Source organism: Trachypithecus francoisi, unplaced genomic scaffold (assembly GCF_009764315.1).
Source record: "Trachypithecus francoisi isolate TF-2019V2 unplaced genomic scaffold, Tfra_2.0 Lachesis_group1, whole genome shotgun sequence".
NCBI classification, from domain to species: domain Eukaryota; kingdom Metazoa; phylum Chordata; class Mammalia; order Primates; family Cercopithecidae; genus Trachypithecus; species Trachypithecus francoisi.
Window position 1 is genome coordinate 1,930,912 of NW_022681454.1, and position 18,125 is coordinate 1,949,036.

Genomic DNA, 18,125 nt, shown 5'->3' on the forward strand with positions numbered 1-18,125 from the left:
CTCTTCCTCTTATTTTTGAGAGATGGGGTCTTGCTGTATTCAAACTCCTGGGCTCAAGCAGTCATCCCACCTCAGCCTCCTGAGTAGTTAAATTACACCCTGACAGTGAGGATCTTCTTTTCACGTGCATCCTTGCCATCTGGATATGTACTTTAGGGAGGAGGCATCTGTGGAGGTGTTTTGTCCACTTTACTGTAGACAGGATCACATTCTGTTGCCCAGATTGGAATGCAGTGGTGCAATCACAGCTCGCTGTAGCCTCATGTAACTCTTGGGCTCAAGAGACCCCTCTGCTTCAGCCTCCTGAGTAGCTGAGACTACAGGCATGCACCACCATGCCTGGCTGTTTTATTTTTTGTAGAGACAACATTTCATTATGTTGATCGGGCTGGTTTCAAACTCCTAGCCTTAAGGGATCCTCCTGCCTTGACCTCCCAAAATGCTGGGATTACAGGTGTGAGCCACTGCCTTTTTGTCCACTTTTTAAGACAGGGTCTTGCTATGTTGTACTGGCCGGAGTACAGTGGCTATTCACAGGTGCAATCCCACTACTGATCAGCATGGGAGTTTTGACCTGCTCTGTTTCTGACCTGGGCTGGCTCCCCTCTCCTTAGGCAACCTGGTGGTTCCCAGCTCCTGGGAAGTCACCATATTGATGGCAAACTTAGTGCAGACACCTGATTGGCATAGTCCAGAACTGGATTCAAGTGGTCCACCTGCCTCGGATTTCCAAATAACGAACTATAGGTGTGAGCCACTGTGCCTGGCTTGTCCACTTTTTATTTTTTATTTTTATTTTTGAGACAGTCTTGTTGTCACCCAGGCTAGAGTGCAGTGGCATGATCTCGGCTCACTGCAACCTCCACCTCTTAGGTTCAAGTGATTCTCCTGCCTCAGCCTCCTGAGTAGCTAGGATTACAAGTGCCCGCCACTATGCATGGCTAATTTTTGTATTTTTTTTTTAGTAGAGACGGCGTTTCACCATGTTGGCTAGGCTGGTCTGGAACTCCTGACCTCAGGCGATCCACCTGTCTCGGCCTTCCAAAGTGCTTGTATTAAAGGTGTGAGCCACCGTGCCTGCCCCTGGCCGTAATTTAACAAATTCATTTATTTGTTTGGTGATAGAGACGAGGTCTTGCTATGTTGCCCAGTCTGGTCTCCAACTCCTGGGCTCAAGCAATCCTTCCACTTTGCCCTCCCACAGTGCTGGCTCACACTTCTCACAGGTGTGAGCCACTGGCCTTGGCTCCATTTTGAATTAATTTTTGTTTAGTCTGTGTCTAGCCTCATTTTTTTTGCACGTGGACATCCAGTTGTTCCAGCACCATTTGTTGAAAAGAATGTCTTTTCTCCATTTCCTAAAGTCAAGCTCAGTTGACTCCATTATGTGGTCTATATCCGGGTTCTCTATTTTGTTCATGGATCTATTTGTGTATTTTTCCACCAGTACCACAATGTCTCAATTACTGTAGCCTTACAGTAAGTCTTGCAGCAACACTTTTTTTTTGGGCGGGGCACAACTCAACCCATACAGGGCCCAGCACCTGTGAAGGGACAACAGTGGAGGTGGCGCGGGAGAGGAAGAGGGGAGGTGAGCTGTGGCCACTCCTTGGCGGCTGGAGCTGGGTCCGGGGAGGCAGGACCTGGGCTGAGGTGGCGTTCTATAGCCGAGGCCGGGTAGCAAGACCCTTCTTGAGGGGAACCCGGGTGGCGCACTTTAACAAAGCTCTGCTTGACCAAACTCTCGCCAGGCTCCCCTGGGCCCTCTTCTCAACGAGGCCTCACGCTAGGCCTGTAAAGCTCGAGCAGGCACTAAAGCTCAAGGCCGAAGGTGTCCCCGGCTCCCTGAACCTGCTTGACAGAAAACCCAAGGCCGCCGGCTCAGGCAGCACCTGGAGGCAGGAGCCGAACTTCCATGAGCGGCAGGCAGCAAACCACATCGGCTTCAGCGGCCCGGCCCTCTCGCTTTTTGCAGCGTCTGACCTCCCCGCTCGCCCGCGCCGCTTCCTCCTCTCCCAGTGCTGCACGCCCGCGTCACCCCCCTAAGCCCGGCGCTACCGCAGCGGCGCTGGGGCAGCGCCCCTGGACCCGGCGTCCTCCCCTTGCGAGCGGTCCTCCCGCAGCCGCACCCAGCTCCGGGCCGGACCCTCGCCGGGGGGACTCGTTATTCACGCCCTGCGGCCGTTAGGCGGGAAGAGCACGACGCCCTGCCCTGCCCCGTCGCGGCGTCTGACTCTCGCCGCCACGTCTGTGTTGAGGCCCCGGGTCCGCAACGGCGGGGCCTCTGCGACGGTTTCCCCACCCGTCCCCGCACTGCCGCTCCGCGAGGCGCACGCCGCCAACCGCCTCCCGCGGCCCCAGGCCCCGCGCCCCTCTCACGGGACAGGAGTTTGCGGACCCGCGCGGGCGGGCCGCGCGCCCAACGCCGACCTACGCGGCCGCGCGCCCACGGCTCTGGGGCGCCGGCTCCGGACGGTGATTGGGCGCGGACCGTGACGTCACTGCGCGCGGCGCCCGAGGCCGCCGGGTCTGGGCCGGGTGCGCGCCGCCGAGTAGCGGGAGCAGGGCGCGCGCCCGGCGCTCCTCTGAGGCGGCTCGCGGGGCCCGCGGCCCTGCCCTCCCGGCGCTGCCAGCCCCGCCCGGCCGCGCGGCCACCACCCGCCGCGTGCCTGCCCGCCCCGCCCGTGCGCGGCCCCGGCGCGGATTTGAAAAGCCCGGTCCGCGGGCCCCGCGAGCGCGGCAGCCAATCAGCGGTGCGCACTTTTCCCGCGGCTTCTGCGAGGCGGCGGCGGCCCCGGCGGCGGCGGCGGCGGCGGGCGGGAGGCGCGGGGGCGGGGTCGGCGCCGCGCGCGAGAGCCTCGGCCTGGCCGCGCTGCGCCCGCCGCCGCCGCCGCCCCCTCCCCGTCTGGGCCCTTACGCCGCACGGCCCCGGCCCCCTCCTAGCCTGCCGCTCCGGAGAGCCGCCCGCCGAGGATGCGACGCACCGCAGGTCACTGGGGCGCCCGCCCAACCGTCGCGGGCCGCCAACCGCCGGGGCTGGGGCCGGGAGGCCGGGCTGTGGGAGGCCTGAGGGGCGGTGGGGAGGACCGCGGAGGCCTGAGGGGGCGGGAGCCCCGGGAGGACTGAGGGCACCGATGAAGCCTGAGGGACCGGCTCAGGGGATGGGGGACCGGGAGGCCGAGCGGCCCGAGAGGGTCGTGGGGACCGGGGGGACCGCGAGGACCGCGGAGGCTTGAGGGCCGGCGGGAGGACCGGGCGGACCGCGGAGGCCGGGACGCGTCCGGGCAGGGGAGGGGCGGCGGCCTGCGGGCGGCGGCGGCTAACGGGGCCGGGCGGGCGGGCGCGGCCATGTTGGGCCCGGCCGGGCCCTGCGGCTGCACCTGTGCCGGGCCCGGCCGAGGCGGCCGCCTTTGTTCCCGCGGCGCCGAGCGGGTCGGGCCGGCCTTTGTGCGGCGCCCCCGGTCCGGGGCGGCCGCGGTGGGAGGGGCAGGTTGGGGTCCCGGGGCCGGCGCCGGGGCCAGGGGTCGGGCTGAGGGTCGCTTTTTGTTTGCAGGCGGTGTCCGGCGTTGACACTCGCGGCGCCCGGGCGTTGGTCAGCGCGGGCGCTCCCCCGGGAAGCCGGGCCGCGGTCCGGCCCTTGGCAGGTGGAGGCGGGGGTGAGCCGGGCGTGGGTACCCTGCTGGGGGGCTGCGCGCCCTCGGCCTCCGGGCCTCCCACCTGGGATGTTCCCCTTGCACCAGGATAGAGATTGATAGTCCTTGAAGCCTCAGGACATGAGATGGGACCTGGCGACTGAATGGCTGGTTTTGCTCCATTCACAGGAACCGTGGTTTAAAATCTCGGCGTTTAAAAAATGCTGGTCTTGACTTTCGGTAGAAATAAAATGGATGAGGATATTGTATAGGACCCATTGCAGCACGAATCTTTCTGTGCCCACGATGGGCTTTGGCATTCAAGTTGAAACATAGTATCAAAACTGATGTGGTGATGTTAGTCATTTTTAGGTAGATAACGTGTATTGTGTGTGTGTGTGTGTGAACAGACCCTGTGAAGACAAGACTAATTTGATAAAGTTCAGACCTGGCTTAGGAGGAGCTCTTCAGTACTACCCACCTACTTCACAGACTTTCAAGCCTTGATTTTTAAATGAGTTAAATGCCAACATCACGCATTGATTATATTGACTCTGTTTTGTGTATTTTAAATATTATCAACATGGAAAATAACTTAGGAGCCATCCCATTTATGAACTTGGGACTTAAACTTTTTAATTTTCCCAAAATGTTTTAAGTGCCCTAGTTACATATTTAAATGTGATGAGAGCAACAATATTTTAAAAAGCAGAACGCCAGCAACATAAAGCAAACAAAGTTCTGTGAGCGCAACCTTTCCTTGTGTGCTTGATGTGTGCTCTCATTCCCCACAACTGATGATGGTTCAAATCTAAACTGCCAAATGGAGATGAAGAGGACTCATGCTGTAAGCACGATTACTTTGAGTCATTTCCTTTTCTTTCCTTCCATTTTCTCAGCCACCCAAACCCAGCAACCTTCAGTTTTGGGCTGATGGTTGGTAGAGTGAGGACTTACTGCACAATTTTGAGTTTCTGTAAGCTTTTGTGAACAGCTCTGATCTATTCAGTACAAAAATCATCATCTCCTGACTGCTTTACTATCAAAGAGTCTGGCCTCTGATTCTAACAGTAAACATTTTATTTTAAGAGTATGAGGTAATTGTGAATTTCAAAGAATGATGGACAATTTATCTCACATATTCTTATGTAACATGTAAACTAATATAACTTGTGGAGACATACAGAACAAAATGATAAGGTCTACAGACTGCAGGTGTGACTTGGTTTGTTTTTATGCAATCAACTTATCCAGGGCTTTTAAATCAGTACCTGCTGAAATGTGGGGACCCAAACGAAGCGTTAATCGGAATCCTGGAATGAGTCAGGAAGATAATCTGAATAGGTAGGCTACCCACTCTTCCTAATCCTGTGAGAGTTACATGGGTACAGCCTTCTGCCTATTCAGATGATCTTCTCCTAAAAGGAACCAAATCTTACAAAGTTTACTCACATAGCAGAATGTGAACTTTTTTTTTTTTTACAGTTTGAAGATTCAATGTAAAACATGCAAAAGTAGCTGGAATTAGTCTTGCTGAGCTGCAGGATTCTCTTTACCAAGTAAGAACTTGTATGAAAGGATGTGCTAAGATGGTGCTGAAGTTCATAATCCAAACATATTTTGTCCTGTGCTATTTATTTATTTTTAGAGACAGAGTCTCTCTATGTGGCCCAGGCTTGAGTGCGGTGGCTATTTCAGAGGAGAGCGATCATGGTGCACTTCAGTCCCAAACTTTTGCGCTCAAGTGATTCTCCCACCTCAGCCTCCTGAGTAGTGGGGACTACAGGCACACTCAGCCTTCCTGGCTCTGCCTTGTCCTTTTTAGCAGGGCAAGTGGGCAAATAACTTTTCTAAGTAAATAATTAATCAGCAGAAACAGAAGCCATAAGGCTTTGTACTCATATATTCTGATCCAGGTGCTTGGTTTTGCCTTTTTTTTTTTTGGTGGGCTGCTCATGGCCATAGAATGCATACAACTTTGGATAAGCATTTTAGTCTTCTGAACCTCAGTCTCTTGTTTTGCTTGATTGTGGTAAATTTGACCTTGTTCTCCGAATATGTGGTACCATGTCCTGACTCCAGGCCTTTGTGTGTGCGCTGTTCTTGGGTGTGGACTGCCTGCCACCTGTCCTTCCTCTTTGAGCATAATTCATGGCTTTTTAATGGCCACTTGTGACCTTTCTCCCCTGTTGGGTTAACTCTTAGAGGTAGGACTCTGTCATTGCCTTGGGCAGCATTGCCTCTGCTGGTGCCTTCTCATGGCAGACACTCAGTAAGTGCTGAATAAACGGGTATATGGCTTAGAGTAACCAAACTGCCCATTTTAATGCCAATATCTGGCCTGTTTGCCTCTCTGTTTTGTAAGTAATGGAGCATCTGGGAGAAGAAGCTGAGTCTAGAAAGGAAATGGCTTGGCTAAGGTCACTCTGAAACATTGCAAGTATATAAGTACAACAAGTGATAGGACAGATCTGTACTACCACCAAGATGGAGCAAGAAATCTACCTTGTCGATTTCTCTATCCTTGGTCAGAAAAAAAAAAAAGTACACAATACAATAGAAGAGATGACACAGGGGCTTTAGAGGATTAGGCTTGTATTTATAAACTGTATGATTTGCTAATTCTTTTTTAATGAATAGTTATTTACAGCGAGTACTTTGGGGGAGAAAAAGACTTATGTTGGTTACCCAGGGACTCTAGCATTTTATATTTGTCTATTGGTTGCAATATTGCTCTTTTCTTTCGAGACAGGGTCTCACCTGTTACCTGGTGTGGAATGCAGTGGTGTAATCATAGCTCACTGTAACCTGGCACTCGTGGGCTCAAGCTCTCCTCCCAGCTCAGTCTCCTAAGTAGTTAGGACTACAGGCAGTTGCCACCATGTTTGGCTAATTTTAAATTTTTTTATGGAGACAGTCTTGCCATGTTTGGGCTGGTCCCTGTAACTCCTGGCCTCAAGTGATATTCCTGCCTTGGCCTCCCCAAGTGCTGGGATTACAAGTGTGAGGCACTGTGCCTGGCCAAGTTGCAGTATAGCTTTTTACTTTTTTTTTTTAAAGACAGAGTTTTGCTCTGTTACCCAGGTTAGGGTGGAATCATATGATCACAGCTCACTGCAGCCTTGACTACCTGGGCTCAATCGATCCTCCTGCCTCAGCCTCCTGAGTAGCTGGGACAACAGGCGTGTGCCACCATGCCTGGCTAATTTTTGTAGAGTCGGAGTTTCACCATGTTGCCCAGGCTGGTCATGAACGCCTGGGCTCAGGTGATCCTCCCACTTCGGCCTCGTGCCTGGCCTGCAGTATAGCTTTTGAAGGAATTGATTGATTTGATGAAATTTGGTTTGCTGGTTAAAAAATCAAGACAGATTGTCCGGGTGCGGTGGCTCACGCCTGTAATCCCAGCACTTTGGGAGGCCCAGGCGGGCAGATCACGAGGTCAGGAGATTGAAATCATCCTGGCTAACATGGTAAAACCCCATGTCTACTAAAAAAAAAAAAAAATTAGCCGGGCGTGGTGGCGGATGCCTGCAGTCCCAGCTACTCAGGAGACTGACAAAGGAGAATGGCGTTAACCCGGGAGGTGGAGCTTGCAGTGAGCCAAGATCGTGCCAGGGCACTGCAGCCTGGGAGACAGTGAGACTCCGTCTCAAAAAAAAAAAAAAAAAAAATCAAGACAGATTTTGGCCAGGCCCAATGACTCAGGCTGTAATCCCAGCACTTTTAGAGGCCAAGGCGGGTGGATCACGAGGTCAGGAGATTGAGACCATCCAGGCTAACACGGTGAAACCCTGTCTCTACTAAAAATACAAAAAATTAGCTGGGCATAGTGGTGGGCGCCTGTAGTCCCAGCTACTTGGGAGGGTGAGGCAGGAGAATGGTGTGAACCTGGGAGGCAGAGCTTGCAGTGAGATGAGATTGCGCCACTGCACTCCAGCCTGGGCGACAGAGCGAGACCCTCGTCTCAAAAAAAAAAAAAAAAAAAAAAAAAGCTTTCAAATTAGATTTGTGTTAGCATCTGCCTTCCTAAAACCACGTGGCCCCAGATGAGTTTTCAAAGTATCTTACTTTCTGTAATACTTAATGGTTTCAACAAAACATACAAGGATAGAAATTGCAGTGTTAGTTAGCTGAGTGATGGCCTCGGCTCAAAAACTCCAGTAGTGGATAGACACAGTGGCTCATGCCTGTAATTGCAGCACTTTGGGAGGCTGAGGTGGGAGGATCGCTTGAGGCTAGGCGTTTGACACCAGCTTGGGCAACATAGGGAGACCCCATCTTTACAAAAATTTTTAAAAATTAGCTGGGCATGGTGGTGTGTGCCTATAGTCCCAGATACTTGGGAGGCTGAAGTGGGAGGTCACCTGAGCCCAGGACTTTGAGGCTGCAGTGAGCTATGATCATACCACCACACTCTAGCCTGGGAGATAGCACAACCCTCTCTCAAAAAAAAAATCAAACCTAAACACAAAACCCCAGTAGTGGGACTACCCTAGTGGGTGTGTAGAAAAAATGCTGTTTTTTTCTGGAAGGAATTGGAACCTCAGTTTTTAAGTTGACTTGGTTGGCATTGAGACAGCTGATGATGTGAATTAAATGTATTAGGCTGTTGGCCGGTGTGGTGGCTCACTCCTATAATCCCAGCACTTTAGGAGGCCAAGGCAGGCAGATCACCTGAGGTAAGGAGTTCGAGACCAGCCTGGGAAATGTGGTGAAACGCCTTCTCTACCAAAAATACAAAAATTAGCTGGGCGTGGTGGCGGGTGCCTGTAATCCCAGCTACTTGAGAGGCTGAGGCAGGAGACTTGCCAGAGCCTGGGAGGCGGAGGTTGAAATGAGCCTAAATCATGCCACTGCACTCCAGCCTGGGTAACACGAGACTCTGTCTCAAGGAAAAAAAAGATTGTTATGCTTTTAGAGGATCTGTGCATGTTAATAATGTTCTTACATTTTGATGGTTTTCATATATTTTCCTGCTATATTATGGAGGCTAATGATCAGAAAGCATTTTTCCAACTCCAGTTTTACTGTCTTCAGGTAGTTCTCTACACACTGCCTTGTCTTTTTAAAATCCAGATGTCCTATGTGTCCCCACGCTTCAGGGGGTGACTCTCACTGCCCATTGGGGTCCAAGACCAGTCTCTCACTGGGCTTTCTGACTCTCACTGCACTATGCGTTTTGCCTTCATCTCAGTTATTCAGCTTATCTCTTTCTGCCGTGTTTTTCCTCTGGGCCTTTGCATGGTCAGTTTTTGTTCCTTTCTTCTGCCCCTGTGCCCCCTTACCCCGTGTGTGGGGGCTAGGCGTGCTTTCCCTCTTCCTTCCCTCTGCCAGGTCTCAGCTTGGGCCCCAGACTGAATGCCATCCCTGACTCCCTGCCTGTTTTGGGAGACCCTTGTCTTTTCCATCTTCACCCACTCCCATTCTCATTCTGTTAGAGCCACACGGGCCTCTTGCCTGCTCTGAAGCCGTACAGCTCTGCTGCCTTCGACTATTGCCCTTGCTCCTCCTTTGACCTGGAATGCTGTCCCCAGGTATCTGTGTGGCTTGCCGCTCACCCTCCTTCAGGTCTTTGCTTATACTTCTCCCTCTCAGGCACCTTCTCTGACCACAGATTTAAAGTACTCTGTTGTGACCGTGTACTATTACAGTGTGTCTGTGATCCTGGTGCTTTATGAAGCCAAGACGGGAGGATCACTCCAGCCCAGGAGTTTGAGGTTGCAGGGAACCGTGATTATGCCACTGCATTCCAGACTGGGTGACAGTAAGACTCTGTCCCAAAAGAAAAATAAAAAAATTATTATATATGTACACACACACTTCTGAGATGGAGTCTCACTCTGTCACCCAGGCTGGAGTGCAGTGGCACAATCTAGGCTCACCACAACCTCTGCTTCCTGGGTTCAAGAGATACTCCTGCTTCAGCCTCCCAAGTAGCTGGGATTACAAGTGTGTGCCACCATACCCGGCTAATTTTTTTTTTTTTTTTTTGAGACGGAGTCTCGCTCTGTCGCCCAGGCTGGAGTGCAGTGGCCGGATCTCAGCTCACTGCAAGCTCTGCCTCCCGGGTTTATGCCATTCTCCTGCCTCAGCCTCCCGAGTAGCTGGGACTACAGGCGCCCGCCACCTTGCCTGGCTAGTTTTTGTATTTTTTAGTAGAGACGGGGTTTCACTGTGTTAGCCAGGATGGTCTCGATCTCCTGACCTCGTGATCCGCCCGTCTCGGCCTCCCAAAGTGCTGGGATTACAGGCTTGAGCCACCGCGCCCGGCCTTTTTTTGTATTTTTAATAGAGACTAGGCCATGTTGTCCAGGCTGGTCTCGATCTCCTGACCTCAAGTGATCTGCTTGCCTTGGCCTGCCAAAGTGTTGGGATTGCAGGCGTGAGCCACCATGCCTGGCCAAAACAATTTTAAAAATTACTCTGTTGCTATCTGACACTCCCCATCTGCCTTAGATTTTCTCCATAGCACATACTTCCGACATTCCATGTGTCTTTCTGACTGCATTGGGTCATCTGTGAAGGCAGGGACTTTTCTCCTTTTGCTTGGCTTGCTGTCATGTCCTCAGCACCTGGAATGGTACCTGAGTGACTGTCAGGCATTCAGTGACTCTTTGAATACATACATACACAGCCCTCAGTACTTTGTGTGCTTTAGGGGGCATAATATGTCCCAGAAATGGTGTGAATGAAGGGGAGTGGTGTGAGCATGTTTGCCTTGGTGTGGAGTTGGAAAGGTGTGGAGGGCCATGGGCTGGTGGCAGAGGTCACAGAAGAGCCTTATGCATCACTAGCAGGGCTGGAGAACTGTGACTTTACCAACGCACAGGAGGCGAGGCTGGGGAAGTGTGGACAGGTGGGAGAGAATGAGCAGAGGCCCCATTGCCGGGGCTGGACCACAGCATGAGAGTGGTGCAGGAGCAGGGTCCCTGTCCAGTCCTTACAGATGGAAAGATTGAGTAGTTGCTGGTACCACTGTTACCTCTCTGTGAACCAGGGAAAGGGAAAGTGGGCCTTGCTTCTGACCTACCTCATTTCCTTCCAGAAGGAAGCTCTGATCTCACCTACCTGCCTAAAAATGTGTTACTGGAACTTCACTGTTTGCTTAGAAGAGAAAGCCCTAGATCTTGAGGATGGCGTGTGGTTCCTGCCTGTCTTTCCTTCATATATCTGTGTGTGTGTGTGTGTGTGTGTGTGTGTGTGTGTGTGTGTATATACACACCACATTTTTTTTTTTTTAAGTGTATTTTTTCTTCCCTCTGTGACTCTGGCCAGTGATCCTGCCTGTCTTTCTAGCGTCTTGGCTGGCCAGTCCTTTGTGGTTGCTGTGAGATCACATCATGCTGCCTGTAGCTCTTGTGATGAGCCGTGCCCTGTCCCATGGATCTTTGCATGTGCTGTTGCTTCTTCCTGAGTTGCCTAATTTTATGTTGCTGTGGTGGTTTTATGGCTCACCCCTCATCTCTGTGAAGCCTTTCACTATTTCTACCAGAACCAAGTGTTGGAGACCCTGGGCCCATGGCACTTGATGTGTGTGTGTCTCTCTGTGTGTGTGTGTGTGTGTGTGTGTGTGTGTGTTTTCTCCCAAGTTTGTCATGCCTTCGTGAGTACTGGGCCCTCTTATGACAGTTAGCATGTTGCACAGGCTCTTGTCCCATTCTCTTCTCCATGTGAATTTTTCAAGGTGAGGGCCCTTTGATTTGTCTTCAGTGCCTAGATGTGGAAAGCACTTAGTTAACAAGTGGAGATAGTTTTTGGGTATTATTTTGTTTTCCTAATGATTTTTATTTCATAAATACGTGAATTTCTAGATTTTTGGTTAAAATATGTGTTAGAGGCTGGGTGTGGTGGCTCATGCCTGTAATCCCAGCACTTTGGGAGGCCAAGGTGGGCAGATCATAAGGTCAGGAGATCGAGACCATCCTAGCTAACACGGTGAAACCCCGTTTCTACTAAAAATACCAAAAATTAGCCGGGCGTGGTGGTGGGTGCCTGTAGTCCCGGCCACTGGGAGGCTGAAGCAGGAGAATGGCATGAACCTGGGAGGAGGAGCTTGCAGAGAGCTGAGATCACGCCACTGCACTCCATATCCTGGGTGACAGAGCGAGACTCCCTCTCAAAAAAAAAAAAAAAAAATGTTAGAAATAGGAGGCTTCTGTGTTCTTTCCCCTCCAAAATTTGGAGTTGGTGTAATCTTTGTACAGCCTTGCTACACGAATCTTTGAGCAGCAAAGCATCTTCTTCTCATTGAATCCTCACAGCAGGAAATTGAATCCCAAAGATGTCAAGTAACTGATCCAAAGTCACAAGGCTGTTTGTGATGGAGTTAGAACTCCTGCAGGGCCTGACCTCTGATTCTGCACCCTGGGAACTTACTTGTTTTGCCTCTCAGGGAAAACTTTAACATACAGCTGTCTGTATGTGGATGGAAGACTGAGCCATTATATTTCTGCCAGTCAGTATGGCAGTGTACTTCTGTCTGATAGTTCTTCATTCATTGAGTATCAGCTGTGTGCCAGTGATGAGCCAAGACCTATGTCCTTGTTCCCATGGGTTTTATAGGCCTGAAATGGGATGAAATGGGGAAGAACAGTGAGCAAAGGTCATATCTTTGAAAAGCCTGTGAAATACTTGTCAAAAAGAAAAAAAAAACCAAACCTGAGTCCAGTCAAGCTCCTATGTTTAACAACCAATCTACAGGAAATACAGGGGCGAGAGAAACATACTGCACTATACTATAGAGTTGCCATTGGCAACACTGAGAATGTGGGAAACTCTAAGACCAGTAACCCATACTCATCAACAGGGAAAAATGTAGGGGACTGATGACAAGAGACTGGAGGTACATGGACTAATTTTTATCATAGGGTTTATCTGTGTTAGTGTCAGACCAGTCTGTTAGAGAAACAACTGAATATCATTTATGATATTTGAGACAATTAGAATTTGGAACATTGATTATATTTATTATTGAGGAATTATTTTTATTTTTAGCTGTGATAGTGGTTTTGTTGTGTTTAAAGTAATTCCTCCCTTTTAGAGGTGCATACAGACGTTTACCGATGAAATGGTACATCGTCTGGGATTTGTGTCATGATCCTATGGGAGCGAGGGAGTCTGTTATTTGTGGTTACATCAGGACTTCAGGACTGGTCTAGGTTGAGAGTGGTATGGGCACATGGGTTCTAACTTTTTTTTTTTTTTTTTTGAGACGGAGTCTTGCTCTGCCACCCAGGCTGGAGTGCAGTGGCTGGATCTCAGCTCACTGCAAGCTCCGCCTCCCGGGTTTATGCCATTCTCCTGCCTCAGCCTCCCGAGTAGCTGGGACTACAGGCGCCCGCCTCGTCGCCCGGCTAGTTTTTTTTTTTTTTTTGTATTTTTAAGTAGAGACGGGGTTTCACGGTATTAGCCAGGATGGTCTCGATCTCCTGACCTCGTGATCCGCCCGTCTCGGCCTCCCAAAGTGCTGGGATTACAGGCTTGAGCCACCGCGCCCGGCCTCTAACTTTTTTTTTTGAGATAGGGTCCCTCCTGGGCTCAAATGATCCCCCCACCTCAGCCTCCTGAGTAGCTGGGACACAGGTGTGTGCCACCACACCTGGCTAATTTTTTAATGTGTTTTTTTTTTTTTTTTTTGAGATGGAGTCTTGCTCTCCATTACCCAGGCTAGAGTGCAGTGGCGCGATCTCGGCTCACAGCAAGCTCCAGCTCCCGGATTCACGCCATTCTCCTGCCTCAGCCTCCCCAGCAGTTGGGACTACAGGCGCATGCTGCCACGCTCGGTTAATTTTTTTGTATTTTTAGTAGAGACGGGGTTTCACCCTGTTAGCCAGGATGGTCTCGATCTCCTGACCTTGTGATCCACCCACCTTGGCCTCCCAAAGTGCTGGGATTACAGGCATGAGCCACCGTGCCCGCCTGTTTTTGTTTTTTTTTTTGTCTTTTTTTTTTTTTTTTTTTTTTCCTTTTTGTGGAGAACGGGGTCTCACTGTATTACCCAGGCAGGTCTCGAACTCCTGGGCTCAAGCTATCCTCCCGCCTCTGCCTCCCTGAGAGCTGGGATTACAGGCGTGAGCCACCGTGCCCGGCCTGTTTTTGTTTTTAAATAGAGACAGGGTTTTGCCGTTTTGCCATGTTGCCCAAGCTGGTCTTGAACTCCTGGACTCAAGCAGTCCTTCTGTCTGCACCTCCCAGAGTTCTGGGATTACAAGTGTGAGCCACTCCTCCGAGCCCTGGTTCTAACTATTCTCTCCACATTTGTGTGTGTTTAGAATTCCTTATCACACAAAGCAAGTCATGAAGGAAAGATCTAGGTGCATCTAGTAGGGAGGTTATACCTGACAGGGCTTTGGGAAAGACTTCCTGATGGGATAGACACTAGAGCAGGAAGCAGAGAGCAGAATGAGGGTTGGGTGTTGGCTCCATGAGGGTAGGGATGAGTATCAGATGAAGGGCAGAGCCTGTGCAGAACTTCCATGATAGAGCAGGAATAAGCTGGTATGGCTGGAGCAGAGGGTGTTGGGCACGTTCTTTTAGGTCCTATTAAGAGCAGTGTGAGGTTTTTAAGGGTGATGGTGTGACATGAATCTATTTGCTTTGGAAAGAGGATTCCTTAGATTGCTCTATAGATTGAGGTGGTGCTGGGGAAGGTTTGGGAAGAGTGTGTACAGAAGCCCAATCTGTGGTCACTCTGTTCAGGTGAAAACCTTTCCATTGTCCCTGCTTTGGGTCCCTGATTGGATTGGACAGCCCTGTCTCCTTGAAATGTGGTTTGGCCTGTGATTTGCTCCGGCCAGTGGAAAGTGACATGTAACTTCTGAGTGGAAGCACTGAGACACGTGCTTTATCATATTCCCTTTCTCTTGTTTCTGACTGTGGAAACAAACGGATATGTACCGTGGGCAAGAAAGAAAACTTTGGGCCGGGCGCGGTGGCTCATGCGTGTAATCCTAGCACTTTGGGAGGCCGAAGCGGGCAGATCTCGAGGTCAGGAGATTGAGACCATCCTGGCTAACACAGTGAAACCCCGTCTCTACTAAAAACACACAAAAATTAGCCGAGCGTGATGGCAGGCGCCTGTAGTCCCAGCTACTCGGGAGGCTGAGGCCGGAGAATGGCCTGAACCCGGGAGGTGGAGCTTGCAATGAGCTGAAATCGCGCCACTGCACTCCAGCCTGGGCGACAGAGGGAGGCTCTGTCTCTAAATAAATAAATAAATAAATAAAAGAAAACTTTGGGTTGAGCCAAGTAACAGTTTTGGGTTTGTTACTGTACCATAACCAATCTCCAGTGGTTCTCAAAGTGGTCCCCAGACTGGCAGCATCAGTGGCCTGGATGCTAGTTAGAAATGCACATTTTCAGGTCTCAGACCTACTATATCGTAAACTCTGGAGTGGGGCCCAACAATCTGTGTTCTAATGTGTCCTTCGTGTGATTCTGATGCCCTTGAGTTGAGAGCTACTGTCTGAGTTTCCTGACTGATAAGTCAGGAGACTGTTGGCGTCAGTCTTGGTGAAAGAGCTTGGTGGTTGGCCAGTGTTGGGATTGTGGGTGTGGAGGAAAGTGGACAGGCCTAGCTAGGAAGGCTTCTGGAGTAAAATTGATAAGTTGTGTTGTTTGGGATAAGGAGAGATGAGGGGAAGTTCTGGTGCCAGTGATAGCCCTAAGTTTTTTTCTGACAGAACCAGATGGATGGAGGTGCCATTTACTGTCCAGATAGTGTTCTTTCTGTATGCATTTACATTTCGTCCATTTCAAGGTTCAGAAACAAGAGAAAGCCCATTAAGAAATAAAAATTTGTGAACTTCCTTAGCTCGAATAAGTTTCTCAATGAACCCCACCTTGATGACCCTCCCCCCATTAAAAAGTGTACTCCCTCTGCAGGACTGGGTGCGTGGCTCAGGCCCGTAATCCCAGCACTTTGGGAGGCTGAGGCAAGCAGATCACTTGAGGCCAGAAGTTCGAGACCAGCCTGGCCAACATGGGGAAACCCTGTCTCTACTAAAAATACAAAAAATTAGCTGGGCGTGGTTGCGCCCACCTGTAACCCCAGCTACTTGGGAGGCTGAGGCATGAGACTCGCTTGAACTGGAAGGTGGAGGTTGCAGTGACCCAAGATTACACCACTGCACTCCAGCCTGGGTGACAGAGCAAGACTGTTTCCAAAAAAAAAAAAAAAAAGTGTACCTCCTCTGCTCTCCTGATCCCACCTCGTTTGTTGTCCCCATCTGCTCTCTCAACTGTAGTGGAAGCCTCATGAAAGCAGGGCTCTTGTGTCTTGTCCATGACTGCGTTCCCAGAGTGAGCAGCCTGGATGGGTGCTCAGCATGTGTGAGCTGAAGGAGCTGTCTAGATGGCGATGAGGAGTGAATGTGGCCCACATGGAGCGTGCTGCACGCAGGAGCTGCGCTGCCGCCTCCCATTATCTGTTCATGTTTTTCTGCACATAGCCTAGGATAGAGGCTGGAACTGTCATGAGAGCATGGAGAAGCTTGTTTAACTTAAGACAACTTATTCTTCCTTAAGTGGGAGAGAAAAAATGACATTTCAGCAGAAGCAGCACTAACTACAATGAAAACTTACAAAATGAGACTACTGAGAAAGTTGCAGGAATAAAAATTAGATTTTCCCCCCTTTTTTTTGTGGGGGAGGAGATGGGGTCTTGCTCTGTCACCCAGGCTGGAGTGCAGTGGCATGATCTTGGCTCACTGCAACCTCTGTCTCCTGGGATCAAGCCAGCCTCCCAGGTATCTGGGACTATGGGGGCATGCCACTGTGCCTGGCTAATTTTTGTATTTTCTTGTAGAGATAGGGTTTTGCCTTGTTGCCCAGGCTGGTCTCAAACTCCTGAGCTCAAGTGATCTGGCCCACCTTTGCCTCCCAAAGCACTGAGATTACAAGTGTGAGCCACTGCAGGCCCCTTTTGTTCTTTTTTTTTTTTTTTTTTTTTTTTTTTTGAGACGAAGTTTTGCCCTGTCACCCAGCCTGGAGTGCAGTGGCACAATCTTGGCTCACTGCAGCCTCCAACTCCCTGGTTCAAGTGATTCTCCTGCCTCAGCCTCCCGAGTAGCTGGGATTACAGGCATGTGCCACCACGCCTAGCTAATTTTTGTATTTTTAGTAGAGATGGGGTTTTACCATGTTGACCAGGATGATCTCGATCTCCTGACCTCACGATCTGCCTGCCTCAGCCTCCCAAAGTGCTGGGATTCCAGGTGTGAGCCACCGCACCTGGCCTCATTCTTTATCTGTAAATTGTATACTTTATTTGTGGAAGACAAATGGGATTATGTATGGTGTTAACAGTGTATTGGGCTCTTTTCAGTTGAGTTCTAAAATCTGCAAGTGTATCTTTAAAATTCAACTGCCTGGGCCACGCCGGTAATCCCAGCATTTTGGGAGGCCGAGGCGGGTGGATCACCTGAGGTCAGGAGTTTGAGACCAGTCTGACCAACATGGAGAAACCCTGTCTTTACTAAAAATACAAAAAATTAGCCAGGCATGGTGGCGGGAACCTGTAATCTCAGCTACTCAGGAGGCTGAGGCGGGAGAATCACTTGAACCTGGGAGGTGGAGGTTGCAGTAAGCCGAGATTGTGCCATTGCACTCCAGCCTGGGTGGCAAGAACAAAACTCTGTTTCAAAAAAAAAAAAATTTCAACTGCCTGTAACTCCTTTGAAACAAATAATAGTGCTGCTTGTTTGTCCAATATCTACCTTTTTGGGCTGAACCCATGTCTATTTTTTATATACCAGTATGTTCACAGCTGCTATAGGCATTTCAACAAATCAGTGGATTAAATCACTAAAGCGCAGAAACAAGACATTGCCAGTGCCCTCAGGCTCCTGCTTATGGATCAATGGAGCGTTATTGAGGGCTCTCTACTGATTCAGAATAAATAGTAACAGAATGAATTATGGCCATTGCCTTGTCTATTTTCTTTGGGAGAGGGGCCCCTGGTCCCCTGGTGATTCTTGTAAGTTGGTACACTTCTGAGGTAAAGGACATCTGTCTCAGTGGTCCCCGTTTATGTGTGTTTTGATAGCACCTTGTCCTTGCTCTGCATTTCTGCTCTGGGGAGTCGCAAGTGGCTGCTTCTGGCTATGCATAATGCTGGAGTGTGGAGAGGCATGCTCTGGGTCCTTGAGCCTGGCTGCTGTTCATGGTTGTGCCTTCTTGGTGGGTGCCCCTGTCTCAGGAGCTGTTGTTGCCTCTCTTGGTACCCATGTGCTGTTCCTCTTTGTTACCACCCAGAGGTCCCTGCAGAGCTGGGTCTGAGGTCCCGGTTCCACAGAGCTGCCTTGGTACAAGCAGTCCCTCACTGCTCTCTTCCCCCAGGGGAAGTTCCAGTCGCAGTTCCACAACTCAGTTGAGAAACTGAGTTGTGTGAGTTCCAGCCTAGAGTTTATATAAATTTTATTTCTAGAGATGTGCAATTTGACACATCATTATGGCAAAATTAGCTTCAGTATTATTTTTCATAATTCTATACTC

General features: G+C 50.3%; 1 protein-coding gene across 3 annotated transcripts in view; it reads left to right on the forward strand.

Annotated features, from left to right (window-relative positions):
• Nucleotides 1-2,832: 2,832 nt before the first annotated feature.
• The window catches only part of NSD2 (nuclear receptor binding SET domain protein 2), a 115,189-nt gene continuing 99,896 nt past the window's right edge, over nt 2,833-18,125 (forward strand). For 2 of the 3 annotated variants that reach the window (XM_033213473.1, XM_033213474.1), the window contains exon 1: nt 2,834-2,989. The gene's annotated coding sequence lies outside the window, so the exon portion shown is untranslated. Of the gene's footprint in view, nt 2,990-18,125 lie in introns of all 3 variants that reach the window. The other variant, XM_033213476.1, reaches the window with a different exon arrangement.